The sequence below is a fragment of the Sceloporus occidentalis genome, unplaced genomic scaffold (assembly GCF_023333645.1).
Source record: "Sceloporus occidentalis isolate IW3139 unplaced genomic scaffold, rSceOcc1.0.p SCAF_1, whole genome shotgun sequence".
Classification (NCBI taxonomy): Eukaryota; Metazoa; Chordata; class Lepidosauria; order Squamata; family Phrynosomatidae; genus Sceloporus; species Sceloporus occidentalis.
This window is the reverse complement of record NW_028316981.1, coordinates 132,890,875-132,904,169: the sequence shown is the minus strand read 5'-3', so window position 1 is coordinate 132,904,169 and position 13,295 is coordinate 132,890,875. Positions and strand designations below refer to the sequence as shown.

Below are 13,295 nucleotides of genomic sequence, written 5' to 3'. Positions count from 1 at the left end.
AGAACTCTTCTCCAGCGCCACATTTCAAATGGTTTTATTTTCTTCCCATCAACTTTCTTCACCATCTAGCTTTCATAACCTTACACAGAAAGAGAAAATACAATGACATGGGCAATCTTAAATTGTTTAGTTCTTTGATTAGCTGCCCTTCCAGGTCTTAGAGTCTTTTTCTGATTCCTTGACTGTAGCCTCCAAGTCAAGATATGGGAATTCTTGAACAATTTCCATGTCTCCATTGTCCACTTTAAAGTGATGTAAATTGTTTGTTTGTTTGTTTGTTTAAACGTTCCCCTGTAAACCTACATTTGCACTTTCTTCCTTGGCTTTCTTCAGTAATTATTCCAAGTCTTCTGTTATTTTCTGCGAGGGGTATGGTGTCATCTGTATATCTTAAATTGCAGATTTGTTGTTGTTGTTGTCGTGTGCCTCCAAGTCTTCTTTTTTTAACTAATGTCACTCCTATCACAGTTTTCTTGGCAAGTTTCTTCAGAAGGGGTTTGCCATTGCCATCCTCTGAGGCTGAGAGAGTGTGACTTATGGCCCAAGGTTGTGGGTTGTAGTGCTCCAGACCCTAATCTTTGGAGGGAGAATTCAAAGCTATAGCCATGGTGTTAGTCTGTAGAGTCAGTATGTAGAGAGATCTTGTAGCACCTTTGGACTCACTGCAAGAAAGAGGTTGGCAGCAGGAGCTTCCATAGACTTCAGCCTACTTCCTCAGATAGTCCAAATGCACCTGAGGAAGTAGACTTTGGTCTAGGAAAGCTCCTGCTGCCAACCTCTTTCTTTCAGTGAGTCTCAAAGGTGCTACAAGATCTCTCTACACAGAAGTATAGTAACAAGCAAGTCAGGGTGACCCCAGGTGTCCTGACTGCAAAAGAGGAGGAGGCACTACAAAAATGTAGAGCACTCAAGAACAAAATGGAGGACAGGACCAAATAAAAGCCCCAAACACTCCTAGAAATGTAAGTCCATGCTTCTTTACCATGCTCAAATTGGAGGGCATTTGGGGGATTCCTCCTGGACAGGAGGCTGGAAAAAATGTTGGACATGACCTGGAAAAGGAGGACCTCTGAAACTGCACTGATGTCAATCCACTGAAGAGAAGCCTACAGCGTTTGTTCTGCAATGCAAAGGGAGTGATGATGGAATACATCTTAAAAGGGGAGGGGGAAAGGGAGCCCCCCGCCGTGCAAAATAAAGCCCTGACTGCTCTAGAAAGGCTGCAGGAGGAGGAAGAAAAGGCCAAGGCAACATCAAGGAAAAAAAGGTCTCACCCCAGATGGGACTCGAACCCACAATCCCTGGCTTAGGAGGCCAGTGCCTTATCCATTAGGCCACTGGGGCTTGGATAGCAAGGCTGCGCAGGCGGCGCTACTTAACGCTCTCACAGCTGCACTGCTTCCTCTGCCTCTCTCTCTCAAAGGCGTTCCACTGGGGCTCACTGCAGGAAACCCGCCCCACGGTTTCTGCCAGCCCTCCATAGCAGAGAATGGCAAAGGCTGCCTAACAGGAGATCACCTAATAGATCTCCTCCAGATGTTGGATTGCAACTCCCAGCACCCCTGGCAGCACAGCCCATGGCCATGGATGATGGGGTCTGCAGTCCAGCAACATCTGGGAGCGGACACATCCCTCCGCCTGGTTGGAAATGGGGTCAGACAGGGCTGCATCCACACTGCAGAAATAATCCGGGTTGAGACTGTTTTAGTTGCCCTGGCTCAGTATTAGGGAATTCTGGGAACTGTAGTTTTGTGAGACATTTAGCCTTCTCTATCAGAGAGCTCTGGTGCCCCAATAAACTACAATCCCCAGGATTCCCTAGCATTGGGCCAGGGCAGTTAAAGCAGTCTCGAACTGGATTATTTCTGCAGTGTGTTGTGGACCTTTGATGTAAAACCTGTCTTCATCACCATCCTTGTAGCTGAGCTTACGCTTTCGAAATGACACTCTTAATAAATGGTATGAAAATAAATAATAGTCCTAACAAATTACAATAGGAAATGTCTTTCCTAGTAAATGCAAATATATATATATATATATATATATATATATATATAAATAATGGACCTTGTATCATTTTATTATCTGTGAGGTGGAACAAGCCCCTTGAGGTGGCACTTGCAACACTCACTTTGCAGAGGGTCTGCTAGTTAATACAGACATATGGGGAAAGATATGGACATAATATACACATTTGGAAAGTATTTGATTTACAAATGGAAGATTTGGAAAAGCCAGGGTTTTTTGGGCAAGCCTGGAGTAATTGCACTGGGCCTTGCCAAGGAAGCACACTTTAGTTTTTTGTGGGTTTTTCAGGCTATGTGGCCATGTTCTATTCTTCCTGACGTTTCACCAGCATCTGTGGCTGGCATCTTCAGAGAATGCTTTGCCTGGAAAAAGTGGGTGTATATATATATGCTGTGTGAGCCTGGGAATGCAGGAGTGATTTGCATGTGTATTGTTCTGTGCTGATGGCTGGCCTCAGGCTGGGAGGCTAATGCAAAAGAGGATTAATGTCTGCTAACTGGTGATCATTATCTGCTGGGAAAGCCCCTGACTCTGAATGGTTTCTCATCTGCATTTGCTGAGTCCTTATTTTGCTATTCCTCAGGACTGGTAGCCAAATTTTGTTCACTTTAAGGGTTTCTTCTTTCTGGTTGAAATTATCCAGATGTTTGTGAATTTCAATGGCTTCCCTGTGCATCCTGACATGGTAGTGGTTGGCATGATCCGGAATTTCAGTGTTTTCAAACAGTATTTTATGTCCAGGATGGTTTGTGACATGTTCTGCTACCATGGGTAGCAACTAGAAATGGCAACTAACCATTAACCTACCTAATGACCTCACTTTCAAGTACTGGTTTAAAAAAAAAATCACCATCACCACCTTTTGTGTTGTTCTGTTTCCAGTTTACAAGTCTACATAGGGACCACCAAACGCGGTGTGCAAACCAGAATCAAGGAACACGAGAGACACTGCAGACTGGGCCAGCCAGAAAAATCAGCAGTAGCAGAACATGTCACAAACCATCCTGGGCATAAAATACTGTTTGAAAACACTGAAGTTCTAGATCATGCCAACCACTACCATGTCAGGATGCACAGGGAAGCCATTGAAATCCACAAACACCTGGACAATTTCAACCGGAAAGAAGAAACCCTTAAAGTGAACAAAATTTGGCTACCAGTCCTGAAGAATAGCAAAATAAGGACTCAGCAAATGCAAATGGGAAACCATTCAGAGTCAGGGGCTTTCCCAGCAGATAATGATCACCAATTAGTAGACAGTAATCCTCTTTTGCATTAGCCTCCCAGCCTGAGGCTGGCCATTAACAACAGAACAATACACATGCAAATCACTCCTGCATTCCCAGGCTCACACAGTATATATAAACCCACTTTTTCCAGGCAAACATTCTCTGAAGATGCCAGCCCCAGATGCTGGTGAAATGTCAAGAAGAAACCCTGCTAGAACATGGCCACAAGCCCAAAAAACCCACAAAAAACTATGGATGCCGGCCATAAAAGCCTTTGACTTCACGAAGCACACTTTACTTGGCATCCCTTGGGTTGAAAACCTTCTGATCAATGGCTGGATGATGAGGCCTTGTCCTGAGGGAGGTGTATTGTTTTAAAGTGTATAGTTTTATCTTCTTTTTTAAAGTTGTATTCTAATTTTAAACAAACGATCTGTATTAATATTGAAATAGTTTGATCCCATTTTAATCATCACATTTGTTAACTTTGTATGGTGTTTTTAGACTGTTTGGTCCCTATTTTGGTGGGGAGGGGCACAACATTTGTTGTTCTTGTTGTTGCTGCTGTAGATGAGACCTCTCCCAGACTCCCTTTGCAGTGCAGTTCTGCTCAGGTCCTGCAGACTCCCAGCCATGGCCTCCTTAATAAGAGTCCATCTATCTGGCATGCTGTCTTTCCTTTCTTTCTATTGCTTTCTACTTTTACTAGCATTATTGCCTTTTCTAGTGAGTCATACCATCTCATGATGTGTCCAAAGTACTACAGCCAGTTTCTTCATTTTGGCTTCCAGAGAGATTTCTGGCTTGATCTGTTCTAATAATAATAATAATAATAAAGTTTTTATTTATATACCGCCCTTCCATCAGATCAGGGCGGTTTACAACAGTTAAAATACAATAAAAAATAAACATTAAAATCATACACCATATTACAATATTACAAAAAAACATAAAAACAAAAGGCCCCAGGTTAGCCAGTCCTGTTGCCAGTGCGGCGGGGGAGGCTTATAGGACCTTATTCAGGGAATGCAGTCCTGAACAGGAAGGTCTTAAGATCCCGTCTGAATTGGGCCAGGGAGGTAGCTGAGCGGAGCTCTGTGGGCAGCGTGTTCCAAAGGGCCGGGGTGGCGATGGAAAATGTCCTCCTGGTGGTGGAGACAAACCTCGCCCCGGGAACCCTAAGTAATTGCTGCCCAGATGTTCTGAGGGTGCGGGGCGGAATGTTCTAGGCCCCATTTGTCTTTTTGGCTAACCCCAGAGGCCCACTTTATTGTTAACAATCCATTAATTCAGTAGGGCAGAGAGGAGGGGGCAGCATTTTGCCCTTCCTAGTTTATTGTTGTTAACTGCCTTCGAGTTGACCCTGACTCCTGGCGACCCCATGGTTTAGTTATCTTCAAGACTCCACTGCTTTGCTTACGTCCCCCAAGTCCTCTCTTGCTGCCGCCTCCTACTTTTCCTAGCAATATTGTCTTTCCCCAATGACTCCTTCCTTCTCATGATGTGGCCAAAGTACAATAGGCTCAGTTTCATCATCCTAATTTCCAGGGAGATTTCTGGCTTGATCTGCTCTAGGACCCATTTGTTTGTCCTTTTGGCTGTCTATGGGATCCTCAGCCCTCTTCTCCAGCACCACTTCTCAAATGAATGCATTTTCTTTCTATCCGGCTTCTCCATTATCCAGCTCTCACATCCACACATGGTGATGCACCCTTCCCAGGAGGGTCAGAGCAAAGCAAACTTCCGCAGCCTCTCCTGGCTTGTCTGTTTTTCTTCATTAATCTACCATCTACACCACACTCTGAAGCTGAGCGGCCACAGATGAATCCTGTTTTTCGCCTGTGAGATGCTGGGAGGTTCTACATAATGCATTTCCCTTTTGAGGCCTTCAGAAGTCTCTCAGCACCAGCTGCTTTAAAGTAACCCTCTGCCATTTAACCTCTCTGGAGTAGGATTGCCATAGTGAAACCTGTACCTTTAATGGATACTTCCAAGAAGGAATTTTAATAGGTGCTGATTGTTGCCTGGTTGTGTCACAAGCAGTACCTGCTGAAATCCCTTCCTCGTTGTTGTTGTTGTTATCCACCCTCAAGCTGATCTTGACCCATGGCGACCCTATGGATGAGACCTCTCCCAGGCTCCCTTTGCAGTGCAGTTCTGCTCAGGTCCTGCAGACTCCCAGCCATGGCCTCCTTAATAAGAGTCCATCCATCTGGCAAGTGGCCTCCCTCTCTTCCTACTTCCCTCTACCATTCCTAGCATCATTGCTTTCCCCATTGAACCCTGCCTTCTCATGATGAGTCCAAAGTGCGACAGGGAGGTTTCTGGCTTGATCTGTCCAAGAGGCCCCTTTGTTTCTCCTCTTGGCTGTCCTTGGGATCCTCAGCACCTTCTCCAGCACCACAGCGCCAATGAATGGATTCTCTTCCTATCTTCTTCCTTAACTGTCCAGCTCTCACATGCCTTCATGGAAATAGGGAATACAACAACAACAACAACAACAACAATAAAATTTATTGTTATTTCCCACCTCTCCCAATGGATCGAGGCAGATTACAACCATAAAACAACAATGACCGCTAAATTACATGCAGTAAAACAGTACATCACTTTAAAAATACAATTCATACAATGGCTTGTATGATTCTGACTTTCATGTTCAGTTGCAACAACAAACAAACAATTATTATTATTATTATTATTATTATTATTATTATTATTATTGGACCAACCAAAATGCACAAGCTCCACTGGCTTCTTCAGCTTGCAACATGTATTTTGTGCGTTTTGGTTGGTCCCATGAAGGTATCACTGTTTGGTGGGTTTTTGTTTGAAAGATGTATGGTTCAGATTTTAATAAAGGAGTGCAACAAAACGACCCATTCTTCCACCCCAGATGGGACTCGAACCCACAATCCCTGGCTTAGGAGGCCAGTGCCTTATCCATTAGGCCACTGGGGCCAGATGTGCACTTCCTTCTTTTCTTGCCTCCATTTTGTGGAATGCAGAGGCCCCTTGGCTCTTTCCTTAGCAGCCATATAGATGCAAGCCATTCAAAGTGGTGGCCTTCAGAGCATTCCCTGCAGCAGGGGACTATGCCAAAAGGATCATAATCAAGTGGCACAAATTATTATTATTATTATTATTAAACTTTATTTACAAAGTACAAGATTAAAACAAAAATTACTGGTCCCTGATTTATGGGGTTGCAAGGGGGGGATATTGTGATTTAATACTTTAAATCACTTTAATTCAATAGTTAAGAATACAGGAGTTTAATTCTATTTTAACACCCACTTCTGTATGTTTTTAATTGCATTGTTGTTGTTTTTAATTTGTAAGCCGCTTTGTGTCCCTTTATTTTTGAGGGGGGAAGCAGGATGTAAATCAATGTAGTGATGATGGCGATTTTATTTAGATTATGTTTTTTGGTAACTTTTGTATGTTTTAAATTTTAACTTTGTAGTGTTTAAATTACAGTAGGTTATTAATTAGCTTACTTGCTAATTAGCTTACTTGCTGTTCACCGCTATGATCTTTGGAATAGCGGTATATAAATAAAACAAATTATTTATTATTATTATTATTATTATTATTATATTTATTTACATCCCGCCTTTCTCTCAAGGCTGGGACTCAGGGCGGCTTACAACATGGAAAAAAAACTACTATTTTAATTGGCTTTAAAAATTTTAATATTTTAATTTAATTTTAAATTTAATTAATTTAATTCATATTTTAATTGACTTTTAAAAATTAATTTAAATTTAGATTTAATTAATTTAATTTTTATTAATTTAATTCATATTTGAATAGTCTTTTAAAAAATGTTGTTTGGATGTGTTTTTTATATTGTGGACCGCCTTGGGTCCCATTTTTGGGAGAAAGGCAACATAGAAATAATATTGATGATGATGATGATGATGGGGAGCCAGTGTGAGAGAGCATGGTGCAGTGGCTTGAGCACTGAACAATGAATGACTCTGGAGAGGCGGCTTTGATTCTCTGTTTCTCTGAACAAATCTTGCCAAGAAAACCCCATGACAGGGTCGCCTCAGGGTCACCACGACCAACTACAAATCCCAGAATTCCACAGCACTGAGCCAAGGCACTTAAAGCGCAGTCAACGCTCTCCCACTGCCTGGGCATTAAGAATTTCCTGTCCTTCTGCATAAAAGAAATTGAATTGGGACCCGCACCCAGCCTTCCCAGTTGCTGAAGTGGGAGACTCTGGGGGGAGAGAGAAGGGGGCGCATCTCCTGGATAATGTCCTTATAATTAATTTTGCCGGACTGAATATTGATTAAAATCCGCTTTCTAATGGAAACCGGCTAAAACGTATCGACCACGAAGGGACTCGAACCCTCAATCTTCTGATCCGAAGTCAGACGCCTTATCCATTAGGCCACGCGGTCACCGGCGGGAAGAGCTGCCCTGCTGGTAAACAGAAAGTATACAACGGGAGGCTTCCAGGGGGGCTTTGGAGGGAAAAGAAGAAGGAAGCTCCTCTGGAGCCATTTCAAACTGAATATTTTAAATATTTATATCCTTTTAAACTGGTGTGCGTTTTAATTGTTTGTTAATTATTGTTTCTTACCTTTCCCACAGGGAAAGGCGGCTAAGAAATAATAATAATAACAACAATTCACAACAACAATTGCAATAACAGTTATAATACTAATTTATATTCATTTTCATTAAATTTATTTTATAATAATGATAATTTATAATAATAATAATAATAACAGTTAATAGTTAATAATAATAATACACAACTACTATAATAATAATAATAATTCACAACAATAATAGTTATAATAATAATTTATAATTAAATTAAATTTATTTTATAAATAATGATTTATAATAAAGATAATTTATAATAATAATAGTTAATAATAGTTAACAGTTAATAATAATAATTCAGAACAACTATTATAATAATATTTATTATATAACAATTACAATGATAGTTATAATAATTTATAATAATGATAATAATTGTTGTTATGAATTATTATTATTATTATTATTATTATTATTATTATTATTAAGATTTTTTTCAGTAAAGGCCATCTTGACTCCATCACCACTGCAGAAATAATCCAGACTGACACTGTTTTAAGAGCCATGGCTCAATGCTGTGGAATTCTGGGATTTGTAGTTAGTTGTGGCACTAGAGCTCTCTGACAGAGAAGGCTACATGCCTCACAAAACTACAAATACCAGAATTCCACAGCATTGAGCCATGGCTATTAAAACAGTGTCAAACTGGGTTATTTCTGCAGTGTGGATGCAGCCTAAAAGTGTGATGCCATTGGTAGTATCAGGGGAATTGGAGCCTCATCTGCATTGTGGAAATAATGCAGTTTGACACCACTTTAACTGCCATGGCTCTATCCTATGGAAGTATGGGATTTATAGTTTTGTGAGGCATTTAGCCTTCTCTCTCAGAGACGTCAGGTGCCCCAACAAACTACCAATTCCAGAATTCAGTAGTCTTGAGACATGGCAGTTAAAGCAGTGTTAAACTGGATTATTCCTGCAGTGCGGATATGGCCTAAGATTGCTGTTCACAGAGGGATATGTCTGCCACATTGGGTGGGAATTTGCTTTGTACAGTTGGCCCTCCACATTTGCAGCTTTGACTTTTGCAGATTAGATTATTTGCTGTTTTGATTAACATGTTCTCGCTAGGAATCTTAAGGTCCTCTACAGCAATTCTGCTAGATGTTGACCATAGAGTTGTGCTGGAGAACCTAGATGCTGCTAGAGAAAATTAGACCTCTCTAGGCATTTTTAGATTCTCCAGCATGATTCTATGATCAACGTCTGGCAGATGTTGACCACAGAGTTGCACTGAAGGACCTGGAGATTCCTAGACATGTCTTCTCTCAGGTAAAAAGAATAGTGTTTTTTATGTGCAGTTTTTCCACGTTCACAGGGGTCCTTAACCCCTAACCCAGTGAATGTGGAGGGACCACTGTATTTGTTCTTTTCAAGGATGTAACTGTGTTAGTCTTTTGCAGAAAAACCAAAAGTATTTAACAATTAGCCTTATCTAACCAACATAATCCACCAATAAAGACAAACTCAATGTACTTGACGGAAGCTTTTGCAGACTGCAGCCCCCTTCTTCAGACGCACGAAATGTTGCCTCAGTTGGAAGATGTCTGATAAGAGTGGGATGATGTAAACTGAAACTACACTGGGAAAATAATACAGCCTTGCTTCGCAGTCCCAGTGCAATACACTGTTCCCCCCAGACAGTGCAGTTTGAAATTTGACCTTTTATATGCCTAAGGCAATTTTTTAACACTTACATTTTAGTCTGTGGTTTCGGAGACGCACAAGGATGTGTGGACTGTATGTTCCTTCAAGTCAGCTAAGCCTGTTGATTTATTGGTTTGTTGTTGTTGTTGTGTGCCTTCAAGTCATTTCCGACTTATAGCGACCCTAAGGCAAAGCTATCATGGAATTTTCTTGGCAAGTTTCATTAGAGGAGGTTTGCCATTGCCTTCTTCTGAAGCTGAGAGAGTGTGAGTTGCCCAAGGTCACCCAGTGGGTTGCACAGCTAAACCGGGATTTGAATCCTGGTCCCCATAATCCAACACTACGCCATGGTGGCTCTCATTGACTTAGGAAGACCTCATAAATTCCATAGGGTTTTCTTAAGCAAGGAATAGTCAGAGGTGATTCCCTCTGAAATATTGCTTACAGCACTGGGCATTTTTTGGTGGTCCCCCTTCAAAGGATAGATGAGATCTCTTTTCTATTTTTACCATGAGTCTTGCAGACTGGATTGGTTGTAGAGAGAAATTGGGCAAGGGGAGACAGTCGTGTCAGAAGAAGGGTCTTCTGGATCAGGTTAAGTCCATTTCTATCAACAGTGGCCAGGAACAATCAGTACATTTCCCCCCTTTGCACTCCAGACATGTGCAAAATATTGACTATAAGATGCTGCATGTATTAATCACTCAGAGCCTCTGAACCCACCCATCTTTCCTTGGCTTTAACTTGGCTTTAAATATTATTTGGCACCTGAATTTGCAGGAATGATTTATGTCCTTTTGGGGTTGGGGGAGAGGGAGGGGATGTCTTATGGAGCAAGCACAAGGCAACAACATGTCCTAATCACAAAGGAGAACAAGGCACTGCAAAATGTAGGACACTTAAGAAAGATGGAGGGCATTCCAACATAAAAGCTAAAATATTATTATACAGTAAATGTAATTTCGTTCTTTTTAGTCCTGCTCAAAATGGAGGACATTTTGGAATAGATGCTGGACAGAAGGTTGAAATGTAGGACATATCCTGGAAAAGGAGGACACCTGGTCACCCTGAGCAAGCACCATAAGCCACTTTCCTCAAAGTAAAGCACTATTGGATTCTGTGGGACTTACTTCTAAGCCGATCTATGTAAGATTGCACCACAATCTTTAACTTCTACATCCACTTCCCTGGGAGTAAGCCCTATTGAACTCAGTGGGACTTACTGAGACATGCATAGGGTTGTGCTGCTACTGCTGTAACTTTGTACACACTTTGATGGGGACAATGCCAGAGATGCTACTGAGGAAGGGCAACAGCTGTGCCAAACTGGTGTGCACAAGTGAAGCTCTATGAATGTGCACATGGCGTGCAGGAAAACAAAACCAAGGCTGAAAAGCTAGTAAAAGCTGATATTTTAGTAGTGGATATGTACAGATGTGAAAGCTGGACAGTGAAGAAAGCAGATAGGAAGAAAATTAATTCATTTGAGATGTGATGCTGGAGAAGAGTGCTGAGGATACCATGGACAGCTAAAAAGACAAACAAATGGATCCTTGAACAGATCAAGCCAGAACTCTCCCTGGAAGCCAAGATGACTCAACTGAAGCTGTCATACTTTGGCCAAATCACGAGAAGGCATGAATCATTGGAAAAAACAATGATGCCGGAGAAGGTAGAGAGTAGTAGAAAGAAAGGAGGACCACATGCTGGATGGATACTCAATCAGGGACACCATAGGCCTGAGTCTGCAGGACCTGAGCAAGAAGGGAGGACGGGGGGGGGGGGGGGGGGGGCTTGGAAATGTCTCATTAAAGTCAAGATCAACTTGAAAGCAGCTAACAACTACAAAATGCAAATATGCATTGGGGGAAGGATGGTGGTGAGAAAACACAGCTCTTGTGAGTTCCACTGCTGTGTGGATGAAAATAATTCAGAACAGCCAACATAGGACTGCAGTGGATATGCCCCCATAACCCAGCTTCTCTCCACAATGGTAGACTCATGTCCCTCGTCTTTCTGCATTCGGACTGCAGAAATACTTCGGTTTGACGCCACTTTAACTGCCATGGCTCCATGCTATAGAATTTTGCGAATTGTAGTTTTGTTAGCCATTTAGCTCTATCAAAGAGCTCTGGTGCCACAACAATCTACAATTCCCAGAATTCCATAGCATGGAGCCATGGCAGTTAAAGCAGTATCCAACTAGATAATTTCTGCAGTGCAGATGCAGCCTAATTTGGATTAAAAGGAACATATATGTAGCCAAACTGGAACTAGAATAATCCACACTGGAAATGAGATAGAGCCCTGTTGTATATTTACCCATAGTTTGTGAGGTGAGCAGCAATGGAAATGTAAAAAAAATGCAAACATTTTTCATTAGCTGATCTGGCATCAACAAGCAATAATCGAGTGGGAGCACAGATGTCCTAGCACAGATGGACCAATTAGCATGTAAATTATGATGAAAAGTCAAATAGTTTAAAGAAAGCTAAACTAGACTGTTTTCTAGCTATAACAAAATATTTGCTTTGATCTCTGCAGGAAATCACACCGTGTTTCCACCCTTTAATTACTGCTGTTTGTCCTTACTCTGCAGCTTTCCCTGTGAATCAGATGGCAGCCACTCAGGGGATTCCTGTGCTATTTCCATGGATCTGTAGTACTTTGAAATTATTTTTTTTTAAAATGATGGTAAAAAAAATTAAATGATCCCATAAGAATACCACTGGAGGTGCCTGTGCATGACAAAGTTTATACAGTGGTAGAATTTAAAAATATAGCCGTGTTAGTCAGTAGAATCACTATGTAGACAGATCTTGTAGCACCTTTGAGACTAAGGAAAGAAGTTGGCAGCATAAGCTTTCATTGACTTAAGTCTTCTTCGCCACATACATTTGGTTGATGCATTGACCGAAATGCATCTGAGGAAGTAGACATAAGTCTATGAAAGCTCATGCTGCCAACTTCTTTCTTTAGTTAGTCTCAAGATCTCTCTACAAAGTTTATACAGGTTGTGAATTCTGTTGTAAGGAATTCCAACATTCAAAATATTCCAAAAACCAACATTTTTCCATGGATGGCTGAGATACTGACACCTTTTCTTTCTGATGGTTTAATATGCAAACTCTTTTTCATGCACAATATTATTAAAAATATTATATAAAATTAACTTTAGGCTATGTATATAAGGTGTATATGAAACATAAATGAATTCTGTGTTTAGACTTGGGTTCCATCTGCAAGATTTACACATCTGCAAATACAGGTATTTCAAAATAAAAATCCAACAAATACTTCTAGTCCCAAGATAAGGGAGACTCAATCTATACAGTATTGTTGATGTTTTATTGGTACTGCACTATGAATGTACATGTCCACTTTTCATAGGGTTCTGCTCTCCCTAATAACTCCCACAACAACTCTGAAAAGTAGTCTTGGCAAATGGCCCAAGGCTACATGGTAAATTGCATGACCAACCAGAGATTTGAATTTGGATCTCCCTATTCCAAGTCCAGTACTTTAGGCACTATCCTACCTGGTACTATCAGATCATTGGTACTTTCTTTAAAAATTACAAATATTGAAACACAGTGGAAGAAACAAATGCAACAATTAATGTATTGGAGTTGCATAATGTGTACTATTAGAATAACGAGCATAATAAACAAATTAGATGCCCAAATTTGAGGAAATGGAATGCAGCCAGACTACCTGAGGCAGAGTATTCACTCTGTCTCATGGGTGGGCCGGTCCTAAGTATGG

At 41.1% G+C, this 13,295-nt stretch overlaps 3 non-coding genes across 3 annotated transcripts; all 3 read right to left on the bottom strand.

The window, feature by feature from the left end:
* Nucleotides 1–1,271: 1,271 nt before the first annotated feature.
* Nucleotides 1,272–1,344, bottom strand: TRNAR-CCU (transfer RNA arginine (anticodon CCU)). Its single transcript has one exon. It is a non-coding gene; the product is annotated as a tRNA-Arg (tRNA).
* A 4,801-nt stretch (nucleotides 1,345–6,145) lies between these two features.
* Nucleotides 6,146–6,218, bottom strand: TRNAR-CCU (transfer RNA arginine (anticodon CCU)). The gene has a single exon. It is a non-coding gene; the product is annotated as a tRNA-Arg (tRNA).
* A 1,381-nt stretch (nucleotides 6,219–7,599) lies between these two features.
* On the bottom strand, nucleotides 7,600–7,672 carry TRNAR-UCG (transfer RNA arginine (anticodon UCG)). Its single transcript has one exon. It is a non-coding gene; the product is annotated as a tRNA-Arg (tRNA).
* Nucleotides 7,673–13,295: the final 5,623 nt, after the last annotated feature.